The sequence below is a fragment of the Hyla sarda genome, chromosome 6 (genome assembly GCF_029499605.1).
Source record: "Hyla sarda isolate aHylSar1 chromosome 6, aHylSar1.hap1, whole genome shotgun sequence".
Taxonomy (NCBI): Eukaryota; Metazoa; Chordata; class Amphibia; order Anura; family Hylidae; genus Hyla; species Hyla sarda.
The window spans coordinates 252,558,748-252,580,051 of NC_079194.1; the positions used below are offsets into that span (position 1 = coordinate 252,558,748).

Sequence of the window (21,304 nt, forward strand, 5' to 3'; positions counted from 1 at the left end):
TATAATATACACCATACCTCTAAAATGCAAAACACTCTGTGCCTTCACATATAGTAATAATGTCCCATCCTGTGCCCCCACATATAATTATGACCCTTCCTGCACCCCCCACATAATAATAATGTCTGTCCTGTTGTTCCCCCACATAATAAAAATGCCCTCTGTCCTGTGCCCCTAACATATAATGCCCCCTATGCTGTGCCATTCACATATAATGCCCCCTGTGCTGTGCCCCTTACATATAATGCCCCAATCATGCTCCCCTAACATTTAATGCCCCCTGTGCTGTGTCCCTCAAAAAATGCTCTCATCATGTGCCCCTCACATATAATGCCCCCTGTGCTATGTCCCTTACATATAATGCCCCAATCATGCTCCCCTAACATTTAATGCCCCCTGTGCTGTGTCCCTCATATAATGCTCCCATCATGTGTTCCTCACATATACTGTCCTCTGTCCTGTGCCCCTAACATATAATGCCCCCTGTGACATGCCCCTCACATATAATGCCCCCTGTCCTGCCTCACAGGGGGCATCATATGTGAGGGGCACATGATAGGAGCATTATATCTGAAGGGCACATGATGATGATGGGGGCATTATATGTTAGGGGCAAAGCACAGGGGGCATTATATGTGAGTGCTCTTCACTATAATGCCCCCCTGTCATGGGCTCCTCAGTTTAAATGTTTCCCTTTTTGTGCCCCCTACGTTTTTACATTGCTCCCTGAACCCAATGCCATAACGTTAAAAAAAACTTACTTATGTTATGTACCCCCGCTGGCTGTGCAGCTCTCTTCTTCTGGCGTGCACTGTGCAGTGTGCCGACAGGTCAGCAGTGAGCCATGGTGACAGGAACTTCAGGCGCCGGCGCGATAATATGACGTCATCGCGCCGGCCTGCCGTTGATCGGCGATCACGTCCTAGCGGCGACGCGCGAGAAAGGTAAATAAATGAGTGAATGGTGGAGCGGGAGCTGTCATCTCCCGCTCCACCATGCTAAAAATCGGGAGGGAGGCAGAAATCTCGGGGGGGGGGGGCAATTGCCCCGTTGCCCCCCTCCCTGGATACGCCACTGATCCCGTCCTCCTATCCCGCCCTTCGTTCCCGTCCTCATATCTCAACCTCCTATCCCGACCTCCTATCCCCTCCTCCTATCTCGTCCTCCTATCCCCACCTCCTATCTGACCTCCTATCCTGTCCTCGTTTCCCGTCCTCGTTTCCCATCCTCCTATCTCGACCTCCTATCCTGACCTCCTATCCCCTCCTCCTATCCCGACCTCCTATCCCGATTTCCTATCCGATTTCCTATCCTGATCTCCTATCCCGACCCGTAATATGTGTACCAGGTATTGAAATATCTCCAGCCGTACGGAAGTTATGTGGGAACATACATTTCCCTTTGATTTGCATGGGACTTTAAACAAAAACCCCGACCCTCACAAATGGGGGTAGTTAAGGGTTAAATTAACTATGCTATATTTTAAGTGGACATATAAGTAACATGTGACCAAGTATTATCGAAATATCTCCAGCCGTTTGGAAGTTATGCAGTAACATATATTTCCCATAGACTTGTATGGGACTTTAAACATAAACCCCGCCCCTGGCAAATGGGTGTGAGTAAGGGTTAAACCACCTATCCTGTTTGTTGTTGACATATAAGTAACATGTGTGCCAAGTTTCATGTTAATATCTTTAGCCGTTTGGACGTGATGCTGGAACATACACACACACACACATACACACACATACGCACGTTGAGTTATATATATAGATAGATAGATAGATAGATAGATAGATATATAACTTAAATTCTAGGCTGGTCATATCTGTGTAAATGGAATACAATATAAATATAATACAATAAGATGTATAGTACAAAAGGGAAAGAAAGGGGCAACAAAAGGGAAAGAAAGGGGGCAACATATTAACATAATTTTATGGATAGGATGGAATACACTGAATGGGGCAATAGGGTAAGGTTCTGAAGATGTAATTGAGATGAATATGAATAATGACGAATGAAAAAAAAAATGAAGAATGAAGAATTCAAAAATAAAAATACAAAGAAAAATACAAATAAGTAAAAATACAAAAAAAGAAATTAAATGAAATAAAAAAATACCAGTGTGGATTGAAATTAAGTATATGCCTTGTGGGCTAGGTCCCTAGGCCCATTCCGGCGCTGGGTAAACAGCCTGGCTCGGGAACGGGCGAGAGACGGAGCCCTAACAGGGGTATCTAGAGACAGACACTTCTGAATCAGAATTTAAAGGGGTATTCCAGGAAAAAACACCCTTTATTTTTTTTTATATCAACTGGTTCTGTCTAAATCCTCTCTGATGACACCTGTCTCGGGAAACACCCAGTTTAGAAGAGGTTTGCTATGAGGATTTGCTTCTAAACTGGGCGTTTCCCGAGACAGGTGTCATCAGAGAGGATTTAGACAGAAAAGAACAACCTTAACTTCAGAAGCTCATAAGTACTGAAAGGATTAAGATTTTTTAATAGAAGTAATTTACAAATCTGGACAATAGGATGTGTAGCTCACTTAAAGATAAAGGTAAGGAGAGTGTTCGAGGTTAAAGGTGATGCCTTCACCCAATCAGGCCTAGTCAAAAAATGGGAAAATATATGTATATACCAGACCTCAAGAACACTAGGGATGTGTAGCATAAAGAGGAAAGAATAATAGTGGATCTAATAAGGATTTATTAATATATGTATATAAGTAAGTAAATGCAAATAAATCACCAATCACTCTGAATTGGTAATAATCAACATATAAATAAAAATGCAAATGAAAATGCAGATAAAAATGCAGATAAAAATAATATAGCAGAAATGCACCAATGTCCACTACGGTGGTTAGGAACGTGTCTCTTTTGGTTAGTAGTCAGTCTTGGTCACAGTTAAGTCCAAGGATATCCAATTAAAAGAGTCACAGTTCAGTAATCAACTCCTATGATACTGTAGCCAAATATAGCAATAGTGGCGATAATAGCAACAGTTGTAGCAATTATGGCAGTAGTTTGTAGAGTATCGGTGCACAGCACCACTCACCCTTCTTCTCGGCTGTTAGTGATCCCGGCAAGCAATGATGTTCACAGGTAGCGATTTCGGCAGACCGCGATGTCCTGTAGGTGATAAAAGCTGGCTATACAAACAGCTTTTATCACCTACAGGACATCGCGGTTTGCCGAAATCGCTACCTGTGAACATCATTGCTTGCCGGGATCACTAACAGCCGAGAAGAAGGGTGAGTGGTGCTGTGCACCGATACTCTACAAACTACTGCCATAATTGCTACAACTGTTGCTATTATCGCCACTATTGCTATATTTGGCTACAGTATCATAGGAGTTGATTACTGAACTGTGACTCTTTTAATTGGATATCCTTGGACTTAACTGTGACCAAGACTGACTACTAACCAAAAGAGACACGTTCCTAACCACCGTAGTGGACATTGGTGCATTTCTGCTATATTATTTTTATCTGCATTTTTATCTGCATTTTCATTTGCATTTTTATTTATATATTGATTATTACCAATTCAGAGTGATTGGTGATTTATTTGCATTTACTTACTTATATACATATATTAATAAATCCTTATTAGATCCACTATTATTCTTTCCTCTTTATTCTACACATCCCTAGTGTTCTTGAGGTCTGGTATATACATATATTTTACAAATCTGTTTAACTTTCTGGAGCTAGTTGATATATATATAAAAAGTTTTTTCCTGGAATACCCCTTTCAGATTACCTTTCTTAATATTATGCATGTGTTCGAAAATACGTACTTTTAATGGCCATTTCGTTCTACCAATACATTGTTTATTACGGTTACATTGGATCTTTATGTTGTGTTTCCGGCAAGGGCCCTGTCAGTCCACCTATGTTATGTCATTTTATTGTTACAAATAAATTAATCTACTGATTTACTGGTCATATCTCGTACATTTTTAGAATTTATATACCTAGAGGACTGTTTTTGCTATTTTATATTTATTCAATAGTAAATAGGTTGGGTTGTGAAACCACGCCCCTTTGTGACAGACCACGCCCCCTTTCCGGCTTTCCACAATGCAGTGTCGGGTTTGTCGATTTTCCTGACGCCCCCTGTCGCAGACACTATGCGCCAAAATAACTTGGAATAACCAGACAAAAACTAGTCGGTTTTAGCTTAGTAAATGAGGGCCATTATGTCAGAGATCCTTAAAGGCGTACTCCACTGCCCTGCTTCTGGAGCTCCGCTCGCCAGTGTCCGGAAGTTTATTATTCCGAACGGCTGTGTGCGGGCTTCCGTGTTCAGGGCCACCCCTCGCGACGTCACTCACGCCCCCTCGTGACGTCACGTCTGCCCCCTCAACGAAAGTCTATGAGAAGACCCATAGACTTTCGTTGAGGGGGCGGGAGTGACGTCACGAGGGGCGGCCCTGAACACGGAAGCCCACACACAGCGTTCGGAACAGTAAACTTCCGGACGCTGGCGAGCGGAGCTCCACAAGCAGGGCATCGGAGTACCCCTTTAACCTTCGACTCTCCAGCTGTTACAAAACTACAACTCCCAGCATGCCCAGACAGCCAAAGGCAACAGCAGGGTTGTCACGGGTTGTAAATCACTGCTATAGGTGTTATTTTTTAAGCCAGTCCTCCAGTTTGCACCACCCTTTAGACTGTCCCTAGCATGCCCTTTTTGATCAGTTTTTTCCTGCATTTATAAAGCCTTATCCAGGAGATGTATCGGAAGTAGTATCCATCCTTTATATAGAATTCTCCCCTTTATACTTCCTCTTCCTCTTTGATCCTCTCCTAATTTTGGCTTTAAAAACTGCCTTACAAAAAACCTGATCAAAACCATCCTGTGTTAATTTTACTTCTTTTTTTTAATTTTATTTACTTTGTTATGTTTTTCTTTTTCTTTACTTTAGGTTTATTTTAAAATCTTTCAATAAAAAATTAAAAAAATTAAATAAATAAAAGCAAACCCCCTGCAGGCGTACACACGGCTCCTATTGGCGTAAGTGTCTCTCTCGTCACTGGAGGTGACAACGTAGCTGAGGCACTTCTGTCGCTGTAACCCGGTACGTTCTATCGCTTAGCAACTGTTACCATGGCCACTGTGACGAATAATGATGTCACTAATCCTGAGTCATGCTTTCCTTTCCCTTGCAATCCGACAAGGTCACGTACACTTTGAGGAGAATAGGCGATATTAACCCATCATTTACCACCCTCGTCCATCATTTAATATGAGCTGAATAAACCAAACACCATTTATCCAGACCACACCTTTTCCCTTTTTGTTGTTACATTTTTTTAGAAATGGAAGCTGAGTTCTCTCCCCTGTCAGCTGCTGTGCATTGGTACGGTCCAAACGGACTCTTTAACTGACTCTGATTGGTCGTTGCCTCCTCTCTACCCCCACTCTTCCCTGCAGCAGGGAGCAAAGCATTGTGGGAAACTCCTAGGTTGGTTCCTGCAGAGCATCCTGTGAGCTGCAGAGTGAGTGAAGCAGGGAGGTAATGTATTTATATCCTATTATTATCATTATTTTTATTATTATGACTACTCTCTTATACAATAGCCGCTTTGTTATCTGGAAATCTTTATTTTCCCTATTATACTCTTTATAATTTCTTATGACGTGACTTGTCTGAAGCAGAATTGCAATCCGTAACTAACCTTAACTAGATTCTTTGGGACTTGTAGTTCTACCAGGACTGTATTATTAATGTAGGCTGTATTATTGTTTATTATTGGTATTTTTTTTTTAGTATAGTTCATATAATGTAAATTTTAGTGCATTGAAGTTATTTAAAGAAGGCCTCTGAAATAATATATATGGTCTTGAAGTTTTCTTCTGTTGAGTTCACTTGGACTGGATTGGATCTATTCTGAGTTATATCTGATTCTGGAAAAGCTGGGTGGTGATGACTAAGACGTTTTCAATAACGTGTTGTGCAGTGATATGCTCTATATCAGTGTTTCGCAACCAGCGTGCCTCCAGCTGTTGCAAAACTACAACTTCCAGCATGCCCGGACAGCCAAAGGCTGTCCGGGCATGCTGGGAGTTGTAGTTTTGCAACAGCTGGAGGCACACTGGTTGCGAAACACTGCTCTATATATCCCACTCCCATATTGCAGCTGGGCAGATTTACTGTTCAGGGGTCTGGGAAAGCTGGGTGGTGATGACTAAGACGTTTTCAATAACGTGTTGTGCAGTGATATGCTCTATATCAGTGTTTCGCAACCAGCGTGCCTCCAGCTGTTGCAAAGCTACAACTTACAGCATGCCCGGACAGCCAAAGGCTGTCCGGGCATGCTGGGAGTTGTAGTTTTGCAACAGCTGGAGGCACACTGGTTGCGAAACACTGCTCTATATATCCCACTCCCATATTGCAGCTGGGCAGATTTACTGTTCAGGGGTCTGGGAAAGCTGGGTGCCACACTCTGGAGCAGCAGGGACACCAGTCACCTTGACATAGAATACATAGAATATTGAGAACAGCTCAAGGTCTTTGATTTACTGGAAATATTCAATTTATTGGTTCGATTTTCTGAGATTGACTTGGATTCCTGACCTGTGTCTTCTGACGTTGCTCGCTATAACCTGAGAAGGCTTCCTTGATTATAATAGGAAGGGCACTGGCAGAGGTGACTTTGCGGTAGCCATTGTTTACAGGTGGCTGCGTGGAAGTATTAACCCTGCATATGCTGGAAGATACCCAATGCCTTCTATCTAATGACTTCATCCTATCCATTCCCGGCTAACGAAATCTGACTTGCCTCTCGGTAAACAAGGCCAGCTCACCATGTGGGGAGGGGAGGGAGAAATGGGAGAGGAATGTGGACTGCAGCACTGAAACCACATAGCTTCTGCAGCCTGCTACCCAGCTCTCCCATATCCATGAACGGAAATTGGAATAATAATACAAAGATATGACCACAATATCCTGTATTCCTGTACAATTAGGCAAGACTCTCATTTCATAACCAAGATAATGACTGTAGGGGTTGGGAAGGATGCAGACATGGATGGGCCCTGGAGGAGATCCAAAGCATACTATGGCGTGTGAAGATCATTGCATACTATGGCGTGTGAAGATCATTGCATACTATGGCGTGTGAAGATCATTGCATACTATGGCGTGTGGAGATCATTGCATACTATGGCGTGTGAAGATCATTGCATACTATGGCGTGTGAAGATCATTGCATACTATGGCGTGTGAAGATCATTGCATACTATGGCGTGTGGAGATCATTGCATACTATGGCGTGTGGAGATCATTGCATACTATGGCGTGTGGAGATCATTGCATACTATGGCGTGTGAAGATCATTGCATACTATGGCGTGTGGAGATCATTGCATACTATGGCGTGTGGAGATCATTGCATACTATGGCGTGTGGAGATCATTGCATACTATGGCGTGTGGAGATCATTGCATACTATGGCGTGTGGAGATCATTACATACTATGGCGTGTGGAGATCATTGCATACTATGGCGTGTGGAGATCATTGCATACTATGGCGTGTGGAGATCATTGCATACTATGGCTGTGAAGATCATTGCATACTATGGCGTGTGGAGATCATTGCATACTATGGCGTGTGGAGATCATTACATACTATGGCGTGTGAAGATCATTGCATACTATGGCGTGTGAAGATCATTGCATACTATGGCTGTGAAGATCATTGCATACTATGGCGTGTGGAGATCATTGCATACTATGGCGTGTGGAGATCATTACATACTATGGCGTGTGAAGATCATTGCATACTATGGCGTGTGGAGATCATTGCATACTATGGCGTGTGAAGATCATTGCATACTATGGCGTGTGGAGATCATTACATACTATGGCTGTGAAGATCATTGCATACTATGGCGTGTGGAGATCATTACATACTATGGCGTGTGAAGATCATTGCATACTATGGCGTGTGGAGATCATTACATACTATGGCGTGTGGAGATCATTACATACTATGGCTGTGAAGATCATTGCATACTATGGCGTGTGGAGATCATTAGATACTATGGCGTGTGAAGATCATTGCATACTATGGCGTGTGGAGATCATTGCATACTATGGCGTGTGAAGATCATTACATACTATGGCTGTGAAGATCATTGCATACTATGGCGTGTGGAGATCATTGCATACTATGGCGTGTGGAGATCATTGCATACTATGGCGTGTGAAGATCATTGCATACTATGGCGTGTGGAGATCATTGCATACTATGGCGTGTGAAGATCATTGCATACTATGGCGTGTGGAGATCATTGCATACTATGGCGTGTGGAGATCATTGCATACTATGGCGTGTGAAGATCATTGCATACTATGGCGTGTGGAGATCATTGCATACTATGGCGTGTGGAGATCATTGCATACTATGGCGTGTGAAGATCATTGCATACTATGGCGTGTGGAGATCATTGCATACTATGGCGTGTGAAGATCATTGCATACTATGGCGTGTGGAGATCATTGCATACTATGGCGTGTGGAGATCATTGCATACTATGGCGTGTGAAGATCTTTACATACTATGGCGTGTGAAGATCATTGCATACTATGGCGTGTGAAGATCATTGCATACTATGGCGTGTGGAGATCATTACATACTATGGCGTGTGAAGATCATTGCATACTATGGCGTGTGAAGATCATTACATACTATGGCGTGTGAAGATCATTGCATACTATGGCGTGTGAAGATCATTGCATACTATGGCGTAGGAAGATCATTGCATACTATGGCGTGTGAAGATCATTGCATACTATGGCGTAGGAAGATCATTGCATACTATGGCGTGTGAAGATCATTGCATACTATGGCGTGTGAAGATCATTGCATACTATGGCGTGTGAAGATCATTGCATACTATGGCGTGTGAAGATCATTGCATACTATGGCGTGTGAAGATCATTACATACTATGGCGTGTTAAGATCATTGCATACTATGGCGTGTGAAGATCATTGCATACTATGGCGTGTGAAGATCATTACATACTATGGCGTGTGAAGATCATTGCATACTATGGCGTGTGAAGATCATTGCATACTATGGCGTAGGAAGATCATTGCATACTATGGCGTGTGAAGATCATTGCATACTATGGCGTGTGAAGATCATTGCATACTATGGCGTAGGAAGATCATTGCATACTATGGCGTGTGAAGATCATTGCATACTATGGCGTGTGAAGATCATTGCATACTATGGCGTGTGGAGATCATTGCATACTATGGCGTGTGAAGATCATTGCATACTATGGCGTGTGAAGATCATTGCATACTATGGCGTGTGAAGATCATTGCATACTATGGCGTGTGAAGATCAATGCATACTATGGCGTGTGAAGATCATTGCATACTATGGCGTGTGAAGATCATTGCATACTATGGCGTAGGAAGATCATTGCATACTATGGCGTGTGAAGATCATTGCATACTATGGCGTGTGGAGATCATTGCATACTATGGCGTGTGAAGATCATTGCATACTATGGCGTGTGAAGATCATTGCACACTATGGCGTGTGAAGATCATTGCACACTATGGCGTGTGAAGATCATTGCACACTATGGCGTGTGAAGATCATTGCACACTATGGCGTGTGAAGATCATTGCACACTATGGCGTGTGAAGATCATTGCACACTATGGCGTGTGAAGATCATTGCACACTATGGCGTGTGAAGATCATTGCATACTATGGCGTGTGAAGATCATTGCATACTATGGCGTGTGAAGATCATTGCATACTATGGCGTAGGAAGATCATTGCATACTATGGCGTGTGAAGATCATTGCATACTATGGCGTGTGGAGATCATTGCATACTATGGCGTGTGAAGATCATTGCATACTATGGCGTGTGAAGATCATTGCATACTATGGCGTGTGAAGATCATTGCATACTATGGCGTGTGAAGATCAATGCATACTATGGCGTGTGAAGATCATTGCATACTATGGCGTGTGAAGATCATTGCATACTATGGCGTAGGAAGATCATTGCATACTATGGCGTGTGAAGATCATTGCATACTATGGCGTGTGGAGATCATTGCATACTATGGCGTGTGAAGATCATTGCACACTATGGCGTGTGAAGATCATTGCACACTATGGCGTGTGAAGATCATTGCACACTATGGCGTGTGAAGATCATTGCACACTATGGCGTGTGAAGATCATTGCACACTATGGCGTGTGAAGATCATTGCATACTATGGCGTGTGAAGATCATTACATACTATGGCGTGTGAAGATCATTGCATACTATGGCGTGTGAAGATCATTGCATACTATGGCGTGTGGAGATCATTACATACTATGGCGTGTGAAGATCATTGCATACTATGGCGTGTGGAGATCATTGCATACTATGGCATGTGAAGATCATTGCATACTATGGCGTGTGAAGATCATTGCATACTATGGCGTGTGAAGATCATTGCATACTATGGCGTGTGAAGATCATTGCATACTATGGCGTGTGAAGATCATTGCATACTATGGCGTAGGAAGATCATTGCATACTATGGCGTGTGAAGATCATTGCATACTATGGCGTGTGAAGATCATTGCATACTATGGCGTGTGAAGATCAATGCATACTATGGCGTGTGAAGATCATTGCATACTATGGCGTGTGGAGATCATTGCATACTATGGCGTGTGGAGATCATTGCATACTATGGCGTGTGGAGATTATTGCATACTATGGCGTGTGAAGATCATTGCATACTATGGCGTGTGAAGATCATTGCATACTATGGCGTGTGAAGATCATTACATACTATGGCATGTGAAGATCATTGCATACTATGGCGTGTGAAGATCATTACATACTATGGCGTGTGAAGATCATTGCATACTATGGCGTAGGAAGATCATTGCATACTATGGCGTGTGAAGATCATTGCATACTATGGCGTAGGAAGATCATTACATACTATGGCGTGTGAAGATCATTGCATACTATGGCGTAGGAAGATCATTGCATACTATGGCGTGTGAAGATCATTGCATACTATGGCGTGTGAAGATCATTGCATACTATGGCGTGTGAAGATCATTGCATACTATGGCGTGTGAAGATCATTGCATACTATGGCTGTGAAGATCATTGCATACTATGGCGTGTGAAGATCATTGTCTTCTCACTGGGCCCAAGACCTTTAATAGTAATGACCAACACAATGTAGGTTGTTATTATTATTTGACCAATGGCATATTTGCCAACTCCAAAAGTGAGTATTTTTGTAACAATTCTGGACACGATTTTGAGGTCAGTTGCTTATTCAGGGTCCTGTACAGTACATGCAGCGTACAGAAGATACAACATGGAAGCACCCTCACATGGTGTCCAAAGGGGAAGCTGGTCCTGCTACAGGTAAAGGACAATAAAGTAGCACACTATAGTGTAGGGAGGTACTACTAGACAGAAAGTCAGTGCATGCCCTTAAAGGGGTACTCCCGTGGAAAACTTTTGTCCTCAGTCTACAATACTTTTACCATACAAAGGTGTTTCCTGGACCATTGTGACTTGAAACCATACTCAACACAAGGTAAAATGCCTGAAACAGTCTGTGACTCTTGTAAATGACTGAAAGATCCGACCACTCATAGTGGGAATTTCACAGGTAAAATCCCTGTATTTTTTAAAGGGGCATTCCTGTGGAAAACTTTTTTTTCTTTTTTTAATTCAACTGGTGCCAGAAAGTTAAACAGATTTGTAAATTACTTCTATTAAAAAATCTTAATCCTCTCAGTACTTTTTAAGGGCTGTATACTACAGAGGAAATGCTTTTCTTTTTGGATTTCTCTTTTGTCATGACCCCAGTGCTCTCTGCTAACCTCTGCTGTCCATTTTAGGGACTGTCCAAAGCAGGAGAAAATCCCCATAGCAAACATATGCTGCTCTGAACAGTTCCTAAAATGGACAGCAGATGTTAGCAGAGGAGAAATCCAAAAAGAAAAGTATGTCCTCTGTAGTATACAGCCCCTAAAAAGTACTGGAAGGATTAAGATTTTTTTTAACTGTTTAACTTTCTGGCACCAGTTGATTTAAAAAAAAAAAGTTTTCCACGGGAGTGCCCCTTTAAACAATACAAGGATTTAACCTGTGAAATTCCCACTATGAGTGGTCGGATCTTTCAGTCATTTACAAGAGTCACAGACTGTTTCTGGCATTTTACCTTGCGTTGAGTATGGTTTCAAGTTACAATGGTCCAGGAAACACCTTTGTATGGTAAAAGAATTGTAACCTGAGGATATCTATCTACTCAGGTTACAATATATATGAAATATATATGAAATGTCCAAGTGGAGCAGCACCTCAGTATTAGCAGGTAAGTAGGTGCACGCAGTCCATTAAGGCCTGGTCAAGGCCCACAGCACACAGCTGCAGCACACAGTAGTAAACTTAAAGTGTTTTATTCCATCCAACAAGCAACATTTCAGCCGCCCGTGCGGTCTTTTTCAAGCTTGAAAAAGGCCGCACGGGCGGCTGAAACGTTGCTTGTTGGATGGAATAGAACACTTTAAGTTTACTACTGTGTGCTGCAGCAATACTTCTCCTTGGGCCTATAGATATATATATTTATATTTATACAGTATTAAAACATTTACAGTAAATAGATTCTTTTAAGGAATAATCGAACAATAAAGCCTATTTTTTGGAAATGTTTTCTTTCACATTAGTTTCATAGAGTTAAATCCCCAAACCAGTTAATATAGAGCTTGTATTAATAGATAAAGTGAAAGCTCTTGCTGTACCCTGGGAATGTACCGAGAGACAATAGAAGCAATGGGACTGTGGTTAAAGTGCCACATAAATTACTACATAAATTGACATCCGTATGTCTGTGCCAGGATGGGATGCTTTAATGGATTGTACCAAAACTGAAATAATAAAAATCTATATTTATCGAGTAGTGATGAAACATGGATAACAAGGATCAGTTAATAGTCATCATCTGAAGAAATATCACATACACTATAACACTGAGAAATATACTTCACAGTAAGTGGAGACTGCTTCAATGGAGCATCAGAAATGTTATAGAAAAGGCAATTTAGTTCACAGAATTCACATATAACGGGGCAATCAGTTTTACCCTGTAACTAAACTCCTATAGACTGCAGCTGTGCGCTGCAGCCTATAGCGAGCCGCGCAGGACGACAGCGTCCCAGCGTAGGCGCGTGCGATGATGTCACTCATCGCACGCCCCTCCGTCCGGACCAAGGATAGTAACAACAGTGACCGCCGAGCCCCTGAGCCTGCCGGAGCACACATGGGGGTGGAGTACAGGTAGCAGGAGATCGGAGAGGAGGTGAGGGTTAGTAAATAATGTGGTACAGGAGAGGGGAGGGGGATGGGCTGAAATATAATGACAGGAGGGGCATCAGAGGGGGGACAATATAATGACGCAGGGGGCATCAGAGGGGGGGATATAATGCAGGGGGCATCAGAGAGGAGGGGGAATATAATGATGCAGGGGGCATCAGAGGGGGGAATGTATAAGGACACAGGGGGCATCAGAGGGGGGAATATAATGATGCAGGGAGCATCGGGGGAGGGATATGACGCAGGGAGCATCAGATGGGGGGGAATATAATGACGCATGGAGCATGGGGGGGGTGGCGGGGGGGGGGGGGGTAACATAATGGCGCAGGGGGCCCTACTTGATCCCTACATGATAAAGGGACATACCTACCTAAAGGGGACTACCTATTTTAAGGAATACTGTAGTGCAAAATAACTTATCCCCATAAGTGATCGCGGGGTCTGACCGCTGGGACAGCCCCCCCCATCTATTGTATGAGGCCCCAGCAGAGGGTATGAAGGGAATGTGCCGACCCTGTATGATACAGCTGCTGAAATGCCCCTCCATCTATCTAAACTTGATAGGCAGACCAGTATGTCACCCCTCCATGTATACATGGGGGGGGGGTGCGTGTCGGTTGCTGAGTCATGCGGACAAGCCTCCATTCCTACCGGGCCCCTTACAAAAGATCGAGGGGAGGGGTTTGCCAGTGGTCAGGATAAGTTATTTTGCACCGCAGTATTCCATTAATGACGCGGACTTACTTATCAGGGACCCTATCCACCTAATGGGGTGACATACTGGTCTGCCTATCAAGTTTTTATTGATAAAAGACCTTATTTACATACTATTTGGGTTAAAATTATTTTGTACCAGGACAGGTGGATTTTTATGAGGGACAAGTAGATTCTGCTCTGTTTTAGTCCTTTGGACAAGTAGTTTTTTTTAAAAAATTTCCACACCCCTTTTCGCAAGCAGGAATTCAGAAGAGTGAATGGGAGTGCGGAATCCCATAGAAGTCTATGGGCTTTACATTCAGGCGGAAATTCTGCCATGTAAATAGACCCTAAGGAAATCCAGAAAACATGACCTGTTGGGGACGGTGCTTGAGAAACACTGCTGTAGGTCCCCCATGAACTGTAGGCAAAGTTATGTGTACTTAGGCCCATTGATGCACATGGGGATCTAAGGCTATCCCATATTGTCTGGCCCCTCAGAGATGCTACTGTAGCACAAATCGATGAAAAAGTTAATGCTGGCTATGATAGATATGTGCAAGGACACACAATGCATTGCAGCGTGCTGAACAGGGGGGACCTACAGAATATAAGTGTGGTGACACGGGGGTGCAAGGAATTCTTATCATTTTGTGATGCCAGGGCACCGTTAGCCTATACATGGTTCGAGGTGGAGACAGCTTCTCCTGGGCCAGACATGGGGGTAAGAAACACTCTGACATTGGGTTACAGATAACTGCCTTTTACTGAGCAGGTGTTGATGGTATTAAACACAGTACAGAGCAGAGTAAAAGGGACGCAGTGTAACCCTTGGGGGCCCTGTTGCCTTGCTGGCACTTTTGGTGCTTTTCACCCACTTGTTTGATATGGACTTTAGACTTGAGACTGGAAGATATCCCACGCTGACTAGGGTTCTGACAAGGTCCAAATACTATCAACACCAGGGCTAAGCTCACCACTGTACAGGGGAACACTTGCAGAATGGCGGGCTGACTTGAGAAGATATCTTCTTAGCCTTCCCTCAGGATCCTCCACACTCCACTTCCACCTCCTTTCCATACTGTATTCAGCTAGGCTCCTAACTAACTGGGGCAACCCTTCCCCCTCCTACACTATATACCTGAGAATTTAGGGGTTCCCATTGGGCAGACAGGGTCACCTGGTTATCACTGCATCTTTATTCCTTAAAGGCACAGTACTTAAATAACATAATGAATATAACTAACATAATGAATATAATAATGTGCTTGGTCATAATACAGAGCATAACATTTTCACAGTGGGCCCAACACAGGAGCAGCAGGCATGCCCGAGGAGATCCGCAGCCCACAGGACAGCCCCTGGTGCTGGGACACCACATAAGCAGGGGGTTTTAATGGTTTGACAGATTGGTGCATTGTAGTGTAAGAGTAATATTGGTTCTTGTAAAGTCAAAATGGTTTCCCTTAAAATTTGACTTTAAAAAAAAAAAATGTGATAAAAGTCAGATTTATCCAGGACCTGGAACCCCGACAGTTTCTGGGAATAAGAGTCTCAGGACAAGGTGAAGAAATAAATGATAATAAATGAAATATATATGAAAGTGCTAATAGGTTCTATAGCTTAAACCAATTGAAGGCCAGATATTTCCATATCCCGACTGCCAGAAAGTCTTTCAGGGGTCAATCGCAAAACTCCAAAAAATATAGGAGTCTGTATAAAACACAAATCTTACAGACCGAGTTAATACCATCCATGCCCATGATGTACTTCTCCAGCTCATTACTTATGAAGACTGCTGCCGTCGGCTTCTCACCAGCATGAAATTGCTGATACCGGCAATAGGACAGAAATAGGTACAACAGGAAATACTGTCTTCCATTGTTTTCCATTAAGCAGAAGATGGCTGCTGCTTGTAAGGGGAGTTTTGACGCAGAAGTCTCCATCTAAGGGTATGTTCACACTGAGGAAGTCACGAGAAATAATTTCAGTAAGGAAATTGTTGATTTCTTTAATTTTATCCATCGTGCAGAATTCACACGGAATTCATGCCGATTTTGTACGGAATTGAAATGAAAAGGAATGAAGGAGGCTATCCAATTCTACTTTTCTGTGTTCTGCACGAATTCCATGCAAATTCTGTGCAAATTTAGCGTGAAACGGATTTCGTCAGAAAAAAAAATCCCATTGACGTTAATGGGCTTTTACTCGAAGATTGCGCCTGAAATATAAATGTTCTATCTTCAGGTGGAACAGGATTCAGCATCAGAATTCCGCTTGCTGAAATTCCTCAGTGTGAACTGGACAGCAGAAAGTCTATTAAAGAGAACCTCTCATGATCTTGTTAAATGTTATAATCCTTCCAGTTCACTGCCCCCATCATGATAAACCACCCCCTGCCTTTATTTTTATTATTGTTTAGTTTTCTATCTTTATATTGCTCTGTATTTTCTTCTCAGTCTCAGTCAGATTCATAGATTGGGAAGGGGCGTTCCCCAGCAGGTGTGACATCACCTGAAGCCATACAGGGGAGAATGTCCTCCCTCACTCTGCTACACACAGCCCAAAGCAGTTCAGTGTGGGATGAGCTATGATTGGCTAAGGCTGCACACATCCCCTCAGCATTTCCTGATTTTGGTGCAAAATCTGTGCAAAAGATGGGGGGGAATGTGCTCTGGACAAGTAGGGAGACACCTAGTGGCAGCTTTTTTAAACACAAATAAAACATAGAAAACTTTTTTTTTAAACAAAGTACATTAGAAAGATTTTTTTATTTATCATAGGAGCACAATAGCAAAAATTAGTTTTAATGACAGTGCCCATTTAAAGTCAATGGAAAATTACTTCCTCGTTAATTCCTCAGTGTGAACATACCCGAAGAAATTAACTAGGATGTTTACTAGGATATGCTGTACCATAACATTTGGATAATGGGTGTCTAAAGGGCCTTACATAGCTCCTGAGAATGAAGGAATTAAGGTCTCTCGGCTTTGCTGGCACAAAGAACTGCAACACATTTCTATTCAGGTAAATGGACCTGTGCTTGAACACTGTGCACATGGAGTATGTCAGACTTCCACCAATCTGGAAGTGATGCCATATCGGAGTCATAGGCCATCATTCCTTGTGGTAGGAAAACTCTTGCCAGATGTTTTCTGTATAGGCTGACAACATTTAAAAACTGTAATTGCCAAACAGAATCCTTAAAGGGGTTTTCCCACAAAAGGTTCGTAGCAAAGCTGATTAGATCAGATGTGTACCACAAACATATATTTGTAAAGAGGTTGTTTTTTTGTAGGTTAAATTACCTACATCGCTGCTCCGTTCTTCTCCCCCATGATTCATCAGTTTAGATCTATTTATCTTTATAGTAAAACCCTTTTAACCCCTTAAACAAAATGGATGTAAATGTACATCCTGGTGCTGTGGTACTTAACACCAGGAGGTACATTTACTTCCTGTACAAGAAGCTGCCCTCTGCACTCTCTTCATGCACAGCAAGACCAGCGGATAATGGCAGACATCAGCGATCACACTGATGCCTGCCATTAACCCTTCAGTGAGACTCACAGCATAGTCGAGCGGTTCTGATGAGCCAAGATGGCGGCCAGTGGTCTCCTGCCTCAGCCCCACCTGCCTCTCTGTTGTAGTCTTCTTTTCTGATCTGCCTTCTGGCAGACCAAAAAAGTAGATCACAGATAGCACTGATCAGTGCTATGCTTAGTGTCTAGATCTCTTTAAGACAGCAAGACATTGCCATAGTTAGATGCAGCAGACCACCACTTGCCATACTGTTATGATAGCAAACATTGATCCTGGTACATGTGGGGCAGAACTATCATTTAGACTAATGAAAATTGGAGCAAAAGTCACTATGTAGACAGCCCTAAAGTTCAATATAGCAGTCATCCTCAGTATGAATACACTTCCTTACCCAGAGAAATAATGGAACCCTCAAGATGGTGGCACCATCTAAAGGGAACAGTGCTTCATCTCTACTGCTGGAAACTGGGCATACCCCAGGGACAAAGGCCACATTACTGCTAGATATTACCTGCTCATCGTAGATTTCTGCCAAGCGTGAATACACTTTACAACAGCTCTCCGTTCTGGCTCAGAAAGTTGGGCCAAAATCAGTGGAAAATCCCTATAGTGTCCACAAATCTCATAAGGACATATTGAAAGGGGATGGCCAGGGGATGGCCATATATTGTGTATGTGTCCAATACAGAAGGTCACCAAGAGAAGAGCCCAAGGACTGTTTCTTGTAGTATTAGGATGTTGCAAGGATGGGTATCAGGTAAAGAAGCTACTTGGGGTGATATGTGCTCGGACATGCATGCATTGCAAGACACAGTGACTATGATCTCCTTTCAGGGACTGGAACACATAACTATATTAGACAATATTTATTCTGATACAAAACCCATTTATTTCAGAGACCATAAGGCATGTTGGGTAGTTAGAACCAAATAGAATAAATTGTTGTCAATGTGTAAAGAGATGTAAGAAAGGAGTAAACGCAACAAAAATCAAAAACCACCATCATTTTGTGATTTCCTTCATATTTTCTAATGGTTTTTTATTTATTCATATTTTATATCTTTTTACTACTGGATACTAAATAGAATTATTGTTTTTAGCTACTGTAGAAGCAACAGAAATTTAAAATGGAAGCTAAGCCCCGTACTACAAGTGTGAAGAAGACTGACAAGACCACCCCTGCTGCAGGGGTAGAGAAGAAAGAAGGGTCCATCAAAGAACAGTCTAATCCTACATCTAAGAAGGCAACAACAGGAGACTCTGCACCAGCCAACAATGAAAGCTCCAAACCCACTGTACCAGAGCCTCAGGAGCCACCAGCAACAACAGAGAATAAATCCAATGGGGAGGAGCAGGAGGCTTCCAATGGAGCGGCAGAGGGTTCCGGATTTGAGGGCCTAAAACCAATATTAGTGGCTGCAGGAGTGGCTGTTGCCACCATTGCCGTTATTGTGGGGGTAGTATTTTTGGCCCGGAAAAAGTAAACTGTTGGTTGTATGTAGGCAAAAATGTATCAATTGTTCTCAGCAGAGGCGAATATGTACAGTTTCTTCAGCAAACGTCGCATGTCTCAGATTTGTTATTCATCACATGCAGCCATTCAGGTATCAGGAAGATGATCAGGGAAAACAAGAATCTGTGGGTGACCACTATGTGTACGAAAGTTAAAAATGGCTGTCCGGCTTTATACCACTGAGCAAACAACGGACAAGATTTTGGGTCGGACAGCATAGTTTCTTGTATTATTTCATTATATGTTTCCAATGTTATATTTATTTAATGTTTTCAGGTTTGAAGCAACAACTTCTATGTTCCTCTTAATGTTCATCTTTCCTTTTTATATGTCTACATACTGTGCCGAAGGCCATGCCATACTTTAAAAGCCCTGACAGATGTTTATGATGTTCTTATACCTACAAGGCATATCCTGCTTATTTGCCTTTGCTTGGTTTTCCACCATATATAATTAAACTTGATCCCCATGACTCCCACAGGAGACTTGTAATCCATGCCACTTGTCTGCCTTTTGATATCTTCCCATTCCACAATGTCTATATTTTCTGTCTTGACCTGATATTTCTCAACATTTTCAATTCCAACTTGAAATCTTGTACTTTCTAATTGCCCGTGCTATTAAAGCTTAATATTCTTATTCATTACAGTGCCAAACATTGGCGTCAAAACATATCTTAAAAGCAAGGCACTGTAAAGAGGGGATAAGTGATATGAGGAAACCTGGAAATAGCCGTCAGATGCGGCTCACTTGATTATCCAATTTCTCCATTAAGCACGAAATGGATATTCGCATTAGCTATTTTTAGGTAGTTAGGTAGCTTTTTTTAAATTTCATTACAGTTTTTCTTTGACTTATCATTTCAAGATTATAATGTATATATATGCGCACACATTTAATGGGGTAGGTCTGTGAAAACTTGTGCTTAGGAAGATATTGGGGAAGATTTATCAAAACCTGTGCAGAGGGAAATTTCCCCAGTTGCCCATAGCAACCAATCAGCTCGCTTCTTTCATTTTTAACAAGGTCTCTGTAAAATAAGCAATCTGATTGGTTGCTATGGGCAACTGGGCAACTTTTCCTTTGCACAGGTTTTGATAAATCTCCCCCATTAATTCTATGTATTAGAGTAGACAACCTGATTCTGTGACTGTTTGTTATACGTACCAGATGTAGTCATGGTTAGAAATGGAGTAGATTTTGGGGGATATCAAAATACAAACGAAATAGCTTTGGCTCTAGTAACGTGCTTTACCATAGGCTTTACAGATTAAGAATTGATGCAGATTTGATGCTGTGTAAATTAGTGTAACTGAAAGATTAAATACAGTATTAAATCAGCAGCATCAAATCTGCAGCAAACGCCGTACATGTGAATGTACCCCAAAGGGAACCTTTCATGAATCATTGGGGTGGTCCCTGGTGGCTTCTGCCTGCTTCACTAACCTACAATCACAGACAAAGTGCCCAAGTAGAGTCATTTCCTGAGTAAAATATAGGTGTAAGGGAATATAATAAATAGTTTACCTAAATTACATGTATTGAAAGCAATGAAATAAGACACTAGCCAATAAATTAAAAACAAACGCCATTTACCGTAAGCTTCACAGTTTCACATGTAGACCACAATTACGCCTTGTAGTAATACCTACTAAATATATTGAGCTTCCATCAAGTAAACTGTTGGCCTCCTTTAAAGGGAACCTGTTATCACTTTTATGCTACCCGAATCACAAATTATTAGGGTGGTCCTCTATGACTTCTTCCCGCCCAGACAGCCATGACAGGTAAACTTTTCTTGTAAAATCTTGTAGTTTTATTAAATATATATAAAAAAAAAAACATACATATAAAAATAGAAAAAACATTAAATGGTACCTCTCATCAAATAAACTTTTGATATATTTTAGATTAATGAATGTTGAATAACTTTCCAATAGCATGTTAATGAAAAATATGCTTCTTTCTATTGTATTTTTCCCAATCAGTCCTGTCAGCAAGCATTTCTGACTCATGCGGGAGTCCTAAACACTCAGAGCTGCCAGCCTGCTTTGTTCACAGCCAAACAGGCTGTGAACAAAGCAGGCTGGCAGTTTTGAGTGTTCTCCTTTGTGAACAAAGCAGACTGGCAGCTCGTAGTGTTTAGGACTCCAGCAT

General features: G+C 42.2%; 1 long non-coding RNA gene across 1 annotated transcript; it reads left to right on the forward strand.

The window, feature by feature from the left end:
• Positions 1 to 5,094: 5,094 nt before the first annotated feature.
• LOC130276924 (uncharacterized) lies at positions 5,095 to 20,989 on the forward strand. Its single transcript, XR_008845296.1, has 2 exons — positions 5,095 to 5,533; positions 18,735 to 20,989. It is a non-coding gene; the product is annotated as an uncharacterized LOC130276924 (long non-coding RNA).
• Positions 20,990 to 21,304: the final 315 nt, after the last annotated feature.